The sequence below is a fragment of the Cydia splendana genome, chromosome 18 (genome assembly GCF_910591565.1).
Source record: "Cydia splendana chromosome 18, ilCydSple1.2, whole genome shotgun sequence".
NCBI classification, from domain to species: domain Eukaryota; kingdom Metazoa; phylum Arthropoda; class Insecta; order Lepidoptera; family Tortricidae; genus Cydia; species Cydia splendana.
In genome coordinates this window covers 7,662,043-7,674,667 of record NC_085977.1, presented here as the reverse complement: position 1 = coordinate 7,674,667, position 12,625 = coordinate 7,662,043, and the positions used below count along the sequence as shown (strand labels likewise).

The 12,625-nt window shown below is 38.0% G+C and overlaps 1 protein-coding gene and 1 long non-coding RNA gene across 3 annotated transcripts in view; one reads left to right on the top strand and one right to left on the bottom strand.

Moving 5' to 3' along the window:
- Positions 1-12,391, bottom strand: part of LOC134799462 (ETS-like protein pointed) — a 179,512-nt gene extending 167,121 nt beyond the window's left edge. For both annotated transcript variants that reach the window (XM_063771864.1, XM_063771865.1), the window contains exon 1: positions 12,219-12,391. The gene's annotated coding sequence lies outside the window, so the exon portion shown is untranslated. The remainder of the gene's footprint in view (positions 1-12,218) is intronic.
- LOC134799486 (uncharacterized) overlaps positions 1-12,625 on the top strand; it is a 458,421-nt gene that overhangs the window by 24,369 nt on the left and 421,427 nt on the right. The window lies entirely within an intron of this gene.

Below are 12,625 nucleotides of genomic sequence, written 5' to 3'. Positions count from 1 at the left end.
TCAATAAAATTCTACTTAAGTCGAAATTGCTAGTTGCTTTACCTTACCGAACGTTGTAATTTTTCACACTTTACTACATACAATTCCAACATCCACTCCAATCATTGGGAAATTTACATGTTTTCCGTGTGATTGGCATTTATTTTCTATCCTTTACTGTACTTAAGCTTAAAAGAAGCTGCACATTATCTGCAACGTTTTACGAGCAAATGCAACTAGTTTATTATCTGCACGCGAACTTTCTTATTGTAAATATTTACTGTGAACTAAACTGGAGCTTTCACGCTAAAACAACATCTTTTACATAGCTTTTTCTCATTACTGCTCGTAGTTAGTTTCAAATTGGCCTTTATTTTTGCAAATAGTGGATATTTAAGGTATTATTAGTAGGAATGTTTAAAGAACAATCCATGGTTTGGATACGTTTTATACCTACCTACTTGTAGATTCTTTGGATGCACGCATTCACGTTTGGCAGTCGCGCGCCGTAGCCATTACCTTGGCCTAAACCGTGATAGCTCTTCTACCAAACAAAACCCACAAGTCATATCTTTATACAAGTGATATAGTGACATACGACTTTTTGGCATTTGATGACAGTGTGACACCCACTAACTATGCATTAATATACGCCACACGACCCAAGGCGTTGGATATCTGATATTATTCTAATATTGCCGTTTGTTAACCTCACACACATAAGTATTATTAATTTATGCTATCGTTTTCATTCAAATAAGGTGGGCAGGTATTGCTTAAACAAATAATGCCTCATTTGACCATATTAAACCTAAAAAGATTTAATCTCAAGTCAATAGACATAATTTCTACACAATTCTAAATAGGTTTTTCTTTCTTTTGTATGTAATCCAGTGACATGAGTAAGTATATGATATACGATAAATAAATAATAATAGACCTTTTATTATAAATTGGTTAGATTGAGAAGTAGGTTCCCAATACAATAGCAAATTTAGAAGACCTTTCATCAAAACAGGCATGACACTAATCTACTGACGCTAGAAAAAAAATGTTTTAAAAACGAAGAAAGGTTAGATCGGATTGAAATTAAGACGAAACAGGAGCTGAGTTTTAAATATTTTAGGTAAATATACCCGTCTTGCTAACGGAAGCGGCACCTAAAAGTAGTGCGATAAGGACAAGGCGAAAAATCCTGCGTAAAAATCTCAAAAATCGAGGTTTCGTACTCCTCTGTTTCCTCCTCCAAAACTTAACCAATCGTAACCAAATTTGGAAATCTAAATGATTATGAAATTATCTATGTCGGACCGTTTTGCTTTTTTGGCTAATTGATATCGGTTTTGAATGCCACGCCTCTCATTGCGGCATAGTCAATTAGGCAATTTTGGCCATTTTTGAAGGGCTCTAGCGCCTTAAAAAACAAAAATATCAAAAAAAGCAAAACGGTCCGACACAGATATTGACAATATTAATCTGTGTTGAAAAAATCATTGCTCTAGCTTCAAACACCACGGAGGAAAACGAGGAGTACGTTTGTATGGAGAAATGACCACTCCCGTTGGCTCTTAAATTAGTTAACCCAATATAAGCATTTCATAGTATTTTCGAATTAAATTCAAATGCAAACCTTGACAGCACAGGGTGTTATATAAGTGTAGACTGGTTATATAGTTGCATAGATACGAGTTGGATACAGTGATATATTAATATTTATCAGAGTCGACGACCCCGCGCTTGGGTCGGCACGATGCATTTGTTTAGGTGGTTGTATGTTATTCGATAATTAAGTTAGGTATATGGGATCTAGAAAATTTATGGTTTTCTTTATTGCAACTAACGCAACTTGTACAGGTTTATGAAAGTTATTTATAGCCACCTGAAAAACGGGTATTGATATTTTGCTAGTTTATTGACAAAGAGTTGAGACTTAAATGGAGACGCTGTTGGTCGTCAGGAGGATAGAGTTGAAAATACACTGTAACTACTTATATAAGCAACTTTTAAATATATGTTTACGTGCCTTTAAATTTATCATATATCTTTTCATATAGCACGCGCATTTAGTACACTTACCTGCTAAGCGCTAGTGTGAACGGCTAACAATGAGTAACAGGGATTAGGCAAGTTTGGTGTTGATCGCCACTAATTAATTCATAATTAAAAATTCTGGTGCGCCCGCGCTCATGACGGCTCCTACCAATTACCCTGCCCACGCGCGTCAAACAAAAACCAACTCTATTTTTACCAGCATTGGGCGGAAAATTATAATATTTATGTTCAGCTGAATGAAGGGCAAGCGACAGTTGTTTTATTTTGTACTATATTTAGTACTTGGACTGAATTGTTACTGTGCCAGCTTGGTCGGGCGATGTTTCGATTGGCGTGCTGGGTGCGAGCGATGCAACTTTCTTTTGTTATTCTCTTCTAAACAATAACAATGACGAATTATAATATTTAAAACGACAAGGTTTTTCAGAACCAACATCAGGTAAGAGAGTGAAGGATGTAGATCCGTAAGCGGGCGAAGCTATCGTGCTAAAATATAGTTACGATTACGATACATAAAACTAATTAAGAGTATGAGATGAGAATTGCCGTTGTTGATACAGTAGACGTTGGGCACAGCTCTTTATACTCTAGGACCTAGGTCCTAGAGTATGTATACCAAAGGGCTATGCACCTAGAGTCTAGGTACTGCAAGCAGGACAGGACATCATTATTCAGTCAATTTTGTTGAATGCTTGATAACAAGATATTAAACGATCGGATGCTTGTAATTGGCTAAAAGGTCAAAGAAGATTATATTTTAATAAACATAATTATATAGCTAACTATGTTGCTCTCCCTGAGACATTTATTTTTAGGTCCGGCTTAATCTTACCTAATATTACCCGAGTGGAATATCATCGTATTTTATTAGGTATTGATTACTTTCTCGACTTTTTAAATGTGTATTATTAAATTTATGTTCCTCAAAACTTAAACATATATTATACAACCCAAGCAATATTTATTATTTTCATTAAATATTGTAAGTAACAGGTAAACGGAATCCAAAAGAATTCTTCCTTACACATTCAAGAGAGCATTCTTATTTTCTATTCTGCATGTATATTCCGGCGTATCATATTTAATGTGAACCGATTCGGATATCATTGTTGAATAGCACCCTCCCACTCGCATTTTATACACGATTGTTTCCAAAAATGTGATATTCGCATCGAGAAAGTCTGTTCCGTCGGGAAGCGACTACCTGCTAGGGATCAGTCCCGATCCCGTTGCGTGCAAGGTGTACACCAGGACAAAGCTAAAATACACCCTTTTAACTCCTTATGCTCTTTAAATAAAGCTTCATTTAGCTTGAATTACCTGCAACCTACCTGTTTCACCGATAAGCACTGGCTGTAAGGTTGCCACGCGTTTTGCGCGTTTATGGTACGCCATAAATCTTGTATGGTTACTTTGGTAATGTTAAGAGGTGCTGTAAATTAAATCAAGACAATTGAAATGAGATTAGAGGATGTTGTTTAACTTCGACAATTATTGCGGGGTTTACAAGAGCCTCTTCAGAATAATTTTGGATGCAATATTCTGTAGTATCGTGTGTCGAGACTCTTTTAGGTCATAGGTCCCATACCCAAATTAGAACTCTTGTCCATAATTTCTTATAAGTAGACTAAGTAGTGTATTCGTGTGAAGTTTATTGGAAAATAGGGTTTTAAGGTGTAGTTATGGCCTATATCAGAATAATAGAATTCTCTTTAGGTATGATTCACTAAGAAACCCCCTGAATACCTTACGTAACCTACGTATAATTCCATGTGTACCTACGCATAAATACTTCCACAGCAAAGCTGAACATGTCCCAGGTGGCAACCCTACTCAGCACAAAGACGATCAAATGTCTAACTCACACAGCGCAACAGATGTCACCCCCCACCCCACCCACCCCTGTCGCATCCATAGTGCACGAACCTCGGCGACTAGCTTGAAGTTTCATCGTCAGATGTTGATCGACAGTTTTTTTTTCGGTTTATGTTACAAAATGAGGACGCCTTGGGCCTCGGCATAATGTGGCGTATAAATTAACTTGATATTTACAGCGGTTTATCCGAAAACTGGATGTTCCGATGCGTATGTTTATGAATTTAATTTGATAATGTTGCCAATGTTGGTATGGATTATGGACCTGTCTAGTATAGGTAGGTATGTATATTATGTTTCATTTAGAGTTTTTTAGTTTACCTACCTAATTTGACGAACAACGAATTTGAATATCCACTATAGAATTAGTTGGTAAAAGAAAATGAGAACTTATAAGTACATAAAGTTAATATCGGAGACCGAGCTTTGCTCGGAAAACATACAAAAACTCAAAAAGCGCGTTTGCCCAGAGATAAGACCTCGCTAGATCGATTTTCCCCCCCGATAACTCCCATACCTATAGCAAATTTCATCGAAATCTTTAAAACAGTTTCAGAGATCCCCGAAATATATATATAAATAAATAAATATACAAGAATTGCTCGTTTAAAGGTATAAGATTAGGGCTGTAATTTTTCTTCATAACATTACATTTCGCCGCTATACTTACTCAACCTCGTATCTGCAACACTCATTTGATGACAAAAACACCCGTATTCCGTATGAAAGAAAAGCGACATTTCCATCAAATGATTGTTGCAGATATGAGGTTGAGTAAGTATAGCGACGATTTATTATTCTATGCATTGAACATGCCCCGCCCGCAGCCGGCAACCTTGAGTGATAACGCGCAGATAGATGTCTGATAAAACGTTTAGGGCATTCATACCTACCCACTAGTATAAACACTGATATCAGATCCAGTGTCTTCTTTAGTAACGTTCTGTGCCGGTAATATTTGAGGAAAACTTAATGAGAAAAGTTTTCGTGTTAATTGGAGTTAAAGATAGGTACTGTTGTTAAAACTGATAGTTGCTCTTAATATTTGTATCAGGGAAATATGTATCATTGTTGTAGTCATTCTCAACTCAACTCAACCTAACTGTAACTGAGTTCCGTAAATGACAATAATGACAGTTGATAGTGAGAAAGATAAGGAAAATGTATGGAGTAATTGTACAAGTGCCTCTACCGGTCACCTAAAGAACTAAAAATTTCAATTGGTACCATGAGTTACAAACGTTAAAAAACTAAATAAAAAAAATAGCCACAACCGAATGCAGAACCTCCTCCTTCTATGAAATTGAAATTGGTTAAAAATGACGTGTCTAACTTTACGCCTTAAACGCTCTCTTTCTAACTATATATATACCTACCTAAAGAAAACAGAGCCAGAATTATTCTAGGCAAATACCTGTAGGTTTCTCGATCGGTAATTAGTACTTTGGATTTTATGTACAAATCTGTATACATTGTATGAGGGACGAAATCTCGATAGACTTTAGAAACTTCATAAGCATGAAGATCCTATGTTTTAATTCGGACCATTCTACCTTTCTAGGCCTTGAGGCACCATAGCATAGTTGAGATAAATGTTTCCTTACGGATTAGGTAATTCATATCATATGACTTAGGGGCTGTCCATAAATTACGTCATCGATTTTTGACGATTTTTGACCCCCCCCCCCCTATCATCATCCAAAAATCATGCTTCAAATGACCCCATTTCCTCCTACTTCATGCTACCGTCATCCGATGTCCAGACCCCCCCCCCCCTAATTTGAAATGACGTAATTTATGAATAGCCCCTAAGGGGTTGTGCACAAATCACGCGAGGTGTTTTCGGCTACTTTTTGACCCCTTGGTGATGATATTTAGTGAGGTTTTTGGCTACCCCCCTCCCCCCACACAACCTCACGTGTATTTTTTTGAATTTTTTTTATTCGACCTATTTTTTTTAATCATTTAATCTTTGCAATCATGTACAACATTATATGTAAGTATACAATTATTTTGAAGTGCAGAGTGAAGATTTATGTTTAACGAAACCGAGAAAAAGTATCTACCTACTCATGTGGTAGGTTTTGTTTTCTTAGTTTCGTTCACTGTAGAAACGTGAGGTTTCCTTATACCCCTCTCCCTCTAACGTGATCTATCGTGATTTTTTCGTGACCCCCCCTCCCCCTATCGAACCTCGCGTGATTTGTGCACAAGCCCAAAAAGGAATAAAAGCTGATGATCGAGACATTGGGTCCCCAACTGCTACGATTATGATTCAGAGATAATTCGTAATTGTACAAATGCGTGTGGGGTTCCAAGAAAAGATTTTTAACGATATATGTAGTATTCTTCGTCACCATGCAAGTCAACATTTGTGGCCCTTTGATTTTCCTGAAATCGCTGAATTTTATTGCAGGAGGCCTAGGCTAGGTAATACTTGTGAAAGTTTTTCAATGAGATGTAATTTAGCGAAAAGAATCCAACTGAAAAATAAAATTAATAAGATCAGTCATTTTCTACTTTATACCTGCCCCGAAAGATTAACCTCGAAGGCGAACCACACAAAATTTTCCTATTTTCACAGAATAATTAATAGTACTACCGTACAGAAAGGAAACTTCCTACAAAAACGAAGTTTGACAGCGGTTCAGGGTCGAATCATGCTGTCCCTTTCTAATATATGGCACTATCCCTTTCGGCTATTTAGGGTTGTCAAAAATCAAGTGATTATCTTATCTGTGGTCGTGCACGCAAAAGGAAGTCAAGTGGTGCCAACCCTAATAATTGCTCGGAGCAATGCTGAGCCGAGCGGAGCCGAGTTTGACCGAAGTCAGGAGTTTCGCACCCCTGCTATTTTTTAATTTGAACCTTGTATAGTAAATTTAAATGAATTTCGTTGGTTTGAGAAAGCAATGAAACAAAAGAAATGCTACTTTCATCATCTTCCTCGCGTTATCCCGGCATATTGCCACGGCTCATGGGAGCCTGGGGTCCGCTTGACAACTAATCCCAAGAATTGACATAGGCACTAGTTTTTACGAAAGCGACTGCCATCTGACCTTCCAACCCAGAGGGGAAACTAGGCCTTATTAGGATTAGTCCGGTTTCCTCACGATGTTTTCCTTCACCGAAAAGCGACTGGTAAATATCAAATGATATTTCGTACGTAAGTTCCGAAAAACTCATTGGTACAAGCCGGGGTTTGAAACTTTGAACCCGCGACCTCCGGATTGAAAGTCGCACGCTCTTACCGCTAGGCCACCAGCGCTTAAAAAGAAATGCTACTTTATCTGGTTTATATAAAGGCTCTAATTAGATTGAAATTCAGTGTAGGTACATACATTATTGTAATGCACAATGGGTCTTACGAGGATGTAGAAATATCAGTCCTTTGCTAATAGGGTTGAACACAAGCTGTACAAATGAATGCATCGCAGTAGTTGCTCACGTTTCCAAGCTTCACGTGTTACGCGGACTGTTATAGGTCTGAAACTTTGAACGAAAAACAAAGTATAATGCAGTTAATACAGTTACGGCGTTTTTCATTTAAACCGCAATACAATGGTATTATGGAAAACTGCTTATCGCGGACCGACCTATTCCGAACGTATATCTCAATAAATTCTACTTCACGTGCCAAAGTGTATATTACCTACATGTTTAAGTAGATGTAATCGTGGCCAGTACTCTTATTCCCATTGTAAACATAGCATCCTCTAAACATAACCAGAGTTAACGTTTTATCAAAATCACGCAAGTAGTTAGGAATTACGAGGTCACAACTTATACTGGTGGTTTGAGGCGAAGTGCTTAGTAGTGTCGGGAATAAGAGCACAGATTTATAGTTTCGAATTGCATGAGTTTCGTAATACTAAAGTATACGTGCTATTCGTTGCTGTGGGTTTTGTTCTCGTGATCTGACAGGTTATTTTGTAGAGTAAACATCGATCGGTACTCGCAAGCGTAGATGTCAATATTTCTCCGCCTAGATTAGTGTGCGTCAGACAAACTTTTGGTGTTTGGTTAATAGGTATCCTCACCTAGGATCTGCGTACACTTAGCGAAAATGAATCCGTCTGTAAATAATCTTTATTTTCGTGTCTTCGTCTGTGATTTTATTTCGTTGGGTTTCTATTGTTTCCCATAAAGTTTTAAGTCACAAGTATTTGTTGGTCCGCGTTTTCGTTAGTCATAATTTGGTTTTTCTCAGAAACGCGTAACTTTTCAGGATTGCCATAAAACAAACCTAACCTATCTACAGGATAACCTTACGAAAATCCTGAAAAGTTAACGGTTTCAGAATTATGACTAATGATAATCTGTCAATCATTCATTACATTATGACTTTCATTATGTCAAACAAAGGGATCCGCATTTCGTTTCTTTGTTAGTTTCACTCGAGGTGTACACCCTCCTGATGGTAAAATGACCATAACCCATGGATCTTTAGGTATTATACACTTGCTTTAGGCGTGTCACTGGCCCGTCCGTTACTTATAAAACCTGTACCTACATTCCTTTTCAAAAATGCCATGTTGCATAGGGGCTGTCCATAAATTACGTCATCGATTTTTGACGATTTTGGACCCCCCCCCCCCTATAATCATCCAAAAATCATGCATCAAATGGCCCCATTTCCTCCTACTTCATGCTACCGTCATCCGATGTCCAGACCCCCCCCCCCTAATTTGAAATGACGTAATTTATGAATAGCCCCATACCGCACTGTAAGGTATTAACTATAGTTATTGGCCCCCAAGAAAACCTCATATTAGGAGGGAGTTCATTTCACAGCCGAAGTGTTGGTTGGAGGTAATTCCTCTAAAACGGCACAGTGCTACCACTTAACCTACCACAAGAATATCCTCAAAGATTTCTTTCTATCTTTTAGAAAATAATTACCTATAAAGTAACAACGTTGAAGGCAAAGTCACAAACAAAACAAAAGAGAAACTGTTAGTCGTTATCAGATATCACGCCAGATAAGAAATAAGGTGCACGTTCACCCTATACTATCAAAATGACTAGAGTCGTTAAAGAGGTATATTATTCTCAATTGCTCTTTAAAAAGATAAATGTGCTTACCGGCTCTTTAGCCGAGTCTTCGGATTATGGAAAGGTCGAGTATGGCCAACAATGTCAAATTTCGTAAAGAAAGTGCGATTCGGTATACAACGCGCAGTGAACTTAGAGCTCTGAATTCAGCTGGTCAACTCTCGCCTCCTATAGGTACCTACATATAACGTACGCAGGCCTTAGGCCGATTTTATAGGAAAAACCCTTGCCGTTTAACATTCATATCTTCTATGCGCACTTCTTCGTATCGGTCCACTTTTTAAGTAGGTACAACAAACAGCAGATCACCCTTCCGACCGCTGCAGTGCCATTTCTTCCCACACGATGTGCGCGTATCCTTTCCTTACAGTGCAATGCAACATGTGCATGTGACGCCATGTGACATTCGAATTCGATTGGCTTTACCAAAAGAAGACTATGTTTCTACTCTTAAATGTGGCATTAATTCAGAACTACGCTACAGCGGACACGCACTTGAGTTTTCACCGAAGATGTAAAGCTGTCGGCAGGTGCATATTTTTTACATTTGCTCCCTTTTTCTGTTGACATGCATAAGGAGGCGACAGGCCCAGTTTTTTGCATGTGTTAGTACAACATGCATTTAGTTGTGTGGACATCTTCGGCACATTTTAAGAATGCTTTCAATCTAAGTATTTATAGAAGTTTATAGCTTTCCATATAGCAAAGCAGTGATATGACACCACTTGTAACACAAGACCTACAGGTGGGTACCTAACAGCTTAGAACTTTTTGAAATGGAGCCTAGAAAACAGTAGATCGGTATAGGAAAATGGTGTCTTAATTTTATCACTGTTCATATCAATTTCAACGTTGATATCGGGTTCATTAATTACTCATTATTGGAAAATGTATAGCTAAAAGTAGGCACCAAATACTGACGTAGGTACAATCGAGCCCATTATTAGTGAGTATTAAAATTTTGGAGCTATTTTTCTTTATTTTATAATCTTTATCTGTTGTATTTAAATAACAGTGGTAGTTTCCACACAAATAATAAGATAGACAGATAAAAGTCTAATATTTCTGATTACATATTTATCAATCTCTTTATAAGTTTATGATATGTACCTAGTTTTAAATCGACACGAGTTGCGAATTACCTAATTCGCACGTGTATCGTACGTTTTATAGTAATATGGCCCTTTAAATTTTCGATGTAGTTACGTAATGTGTTTATTATAACACAGGGTGTCTTCATGGAGCACCAGATGTACTATGAAATTTCAAATGTTCTACTTACTAGTTACTATGTTTTTAGTGTAGGTAGGTACTAAGCTAGTAGATAAGGTTGGTCCAAGATGAGTGATGACTACATCTGCGACTGGGACCTTATACTATGGGCTTACCTACACTATGGGAGAGATGCTGTATGTATAAGTCCCTCTTGAGCTACGAGAGTACCTAATGTAGGTACACACTAAAGTAAGTTTCTTAAAATAGGTACCTTCTTTATTATTTTTGACTTAGCGTAGGAAGCCATATCGTCGCGTGACTAGGTTGACTAATGCGTAATATACATACTTATGCTTAATTTAGTTGTTTGTTACAGTTATTTTATCACTTGGGTATCTACGGTAAGATAAGTAATGTGATAAGTCCATCTACCCAGTCAGAGATATCAAATTATAACATTACGTCATTTTGTCTTTGATATTGTTTAGACAGTGTTAAGTAGATTACGATGAAACCACGTGTATTCTTTACAGCACCTAGCAAGGACATCGCTTTAGAAGAACCGGGTGCGATGTCATTTATATTTGTATTGTGTTTAAGGATCCAATTATGCTGGATGATCTCAGAGTAGATATTAAATTTTATGTGAATAATGAGGTCGTTTTGAACTTTTCAGTGAAGTTCCCTAGCTTTGTTACAAGATCCAGTTTGACTCTGAATCTTAATTGTGGGTAGTTTACTTACATGAATGTATATGTTAATATATACGTACTAGGGAAAAGCTCGGGTTTCAGGTATTGTTTTCAGTTTTAGATAGGTTAATTAAATAGCTAAAGTACTAGGACTGGTAGACCTAGGACTTGCACTGGTCCTATCTAGAAGATACCTACTCGTGTTTTCTTTGTCATCTAAAGTTCTGAGATATGTAAGTAATTCCATTTACGTGATATGTTGTTTTATCGCACATCGTACTTACAGATCTAGGTAGGTACAGCGAGTACGTATGACTGTAGGTAGGTATGCAAGATCATTAAGTTTTTGATTTATTGTCTGAACGTATCTTATCGTAACCGTTCCATTAAGGATTCTAGTGAAATTTATCGACGTGTGATGAACTACATAGTAGTAAATGCCAATTTGAATTGAAGTTCAAGTTTTAAAAATTAAGTATTGTATTTTATCGGGATTTTAAGTTTTTAACCCGTGACATCGGCCATCCCTAGTGTCCCTATTACCTATCTTGGGAGTTAGGAAATACAGACAAACCCGGTCTTCCAATTAAGTTATCGAGGCATTTGCTTGATGCAATGAATTGTTCAACCACTTTAAAAGCTCTTTAAATTTTTTCCTCATAAAATTTCTTAATTTTCCATTCCTATTTTCCTCCCTGTTTAGGTAACAAATGCCATAAAATTTCGTGTCCAATAAGCACAAAGAAAACGTGTCACGAGTAATCTATGAGTTTACCCATCAAGATAATATGAGAGGCCTACTCATAGGCATCAGGTAACGTAGCCACGTATTCGCGTAGTCTAGCACCTAGCTGTTTTATTTATTTATCAGGAATGTATACTGGTTATCGACTGCCATTAGTGGGATCAGCTTGCGCCTCGTACTCAGGTAGCGGGATATAAAAACACCACTCGAAATGGAGCGGACGCGGGCCGGCCTCGCCTAGATACTCGTCAATGCGATCGACACAGAACCACAACAAGCCAACACAACAAGCTTCTGACAGGTCGCGATTTCCAAGTATTTTAAAAAGCTACCAGTCACATTTCTACAAGCTTTTTGACGGCGTAGAGGCGTCAAATAGAAACTTGTAAACGGCTTCGTTGTCTCGAGCCCTTATCAGGATGAATCAAGCTCTGTTCCAAGTGTTGGAACAGCAATAACCCATTCACATCACACGTACGTTAATATAAATAACATAACGCAATGAATGAACTTATAATATGTAAATTCGTCGCTCAAATCGCGACATAGCAGCGCGTAGGGGGCGGGCCTGAATGAAAATAAACATTTTCGGCAACGCAACTTACCTCTCGATTTTAATATCCAGATTAGCGTTTACACGGCACTGTTAACAGAATTGGTGTTGTTTACACTTAAGTTGTTAGCATAGCACTATTTTGGTTTGAAGAACGCGCAGGCCCGACGCGTGTGGCGGTTATCCAGCCGGCCTGTAGACGAGCACTGAAGAACACAAGCGTGCGGTGCGCGCGCGGCGGTACGCACACATGCACGTTCATTCAAATAACGTCTAGCTGCGTGGTGGGGAGAACTTATGAATGGACGTAGTGCTATGTCGTATAGATACGCTGATAACGCGCTATCCGCGCCCGAAACCTCGAGCAAATGCTTGGTATTCGCAATTTCTAAGTACTTTGGAACAAAACAAGGTCGTATTGAAGAGAGCAGGTTGCGAAAGTAGAATAGTAATTCGATC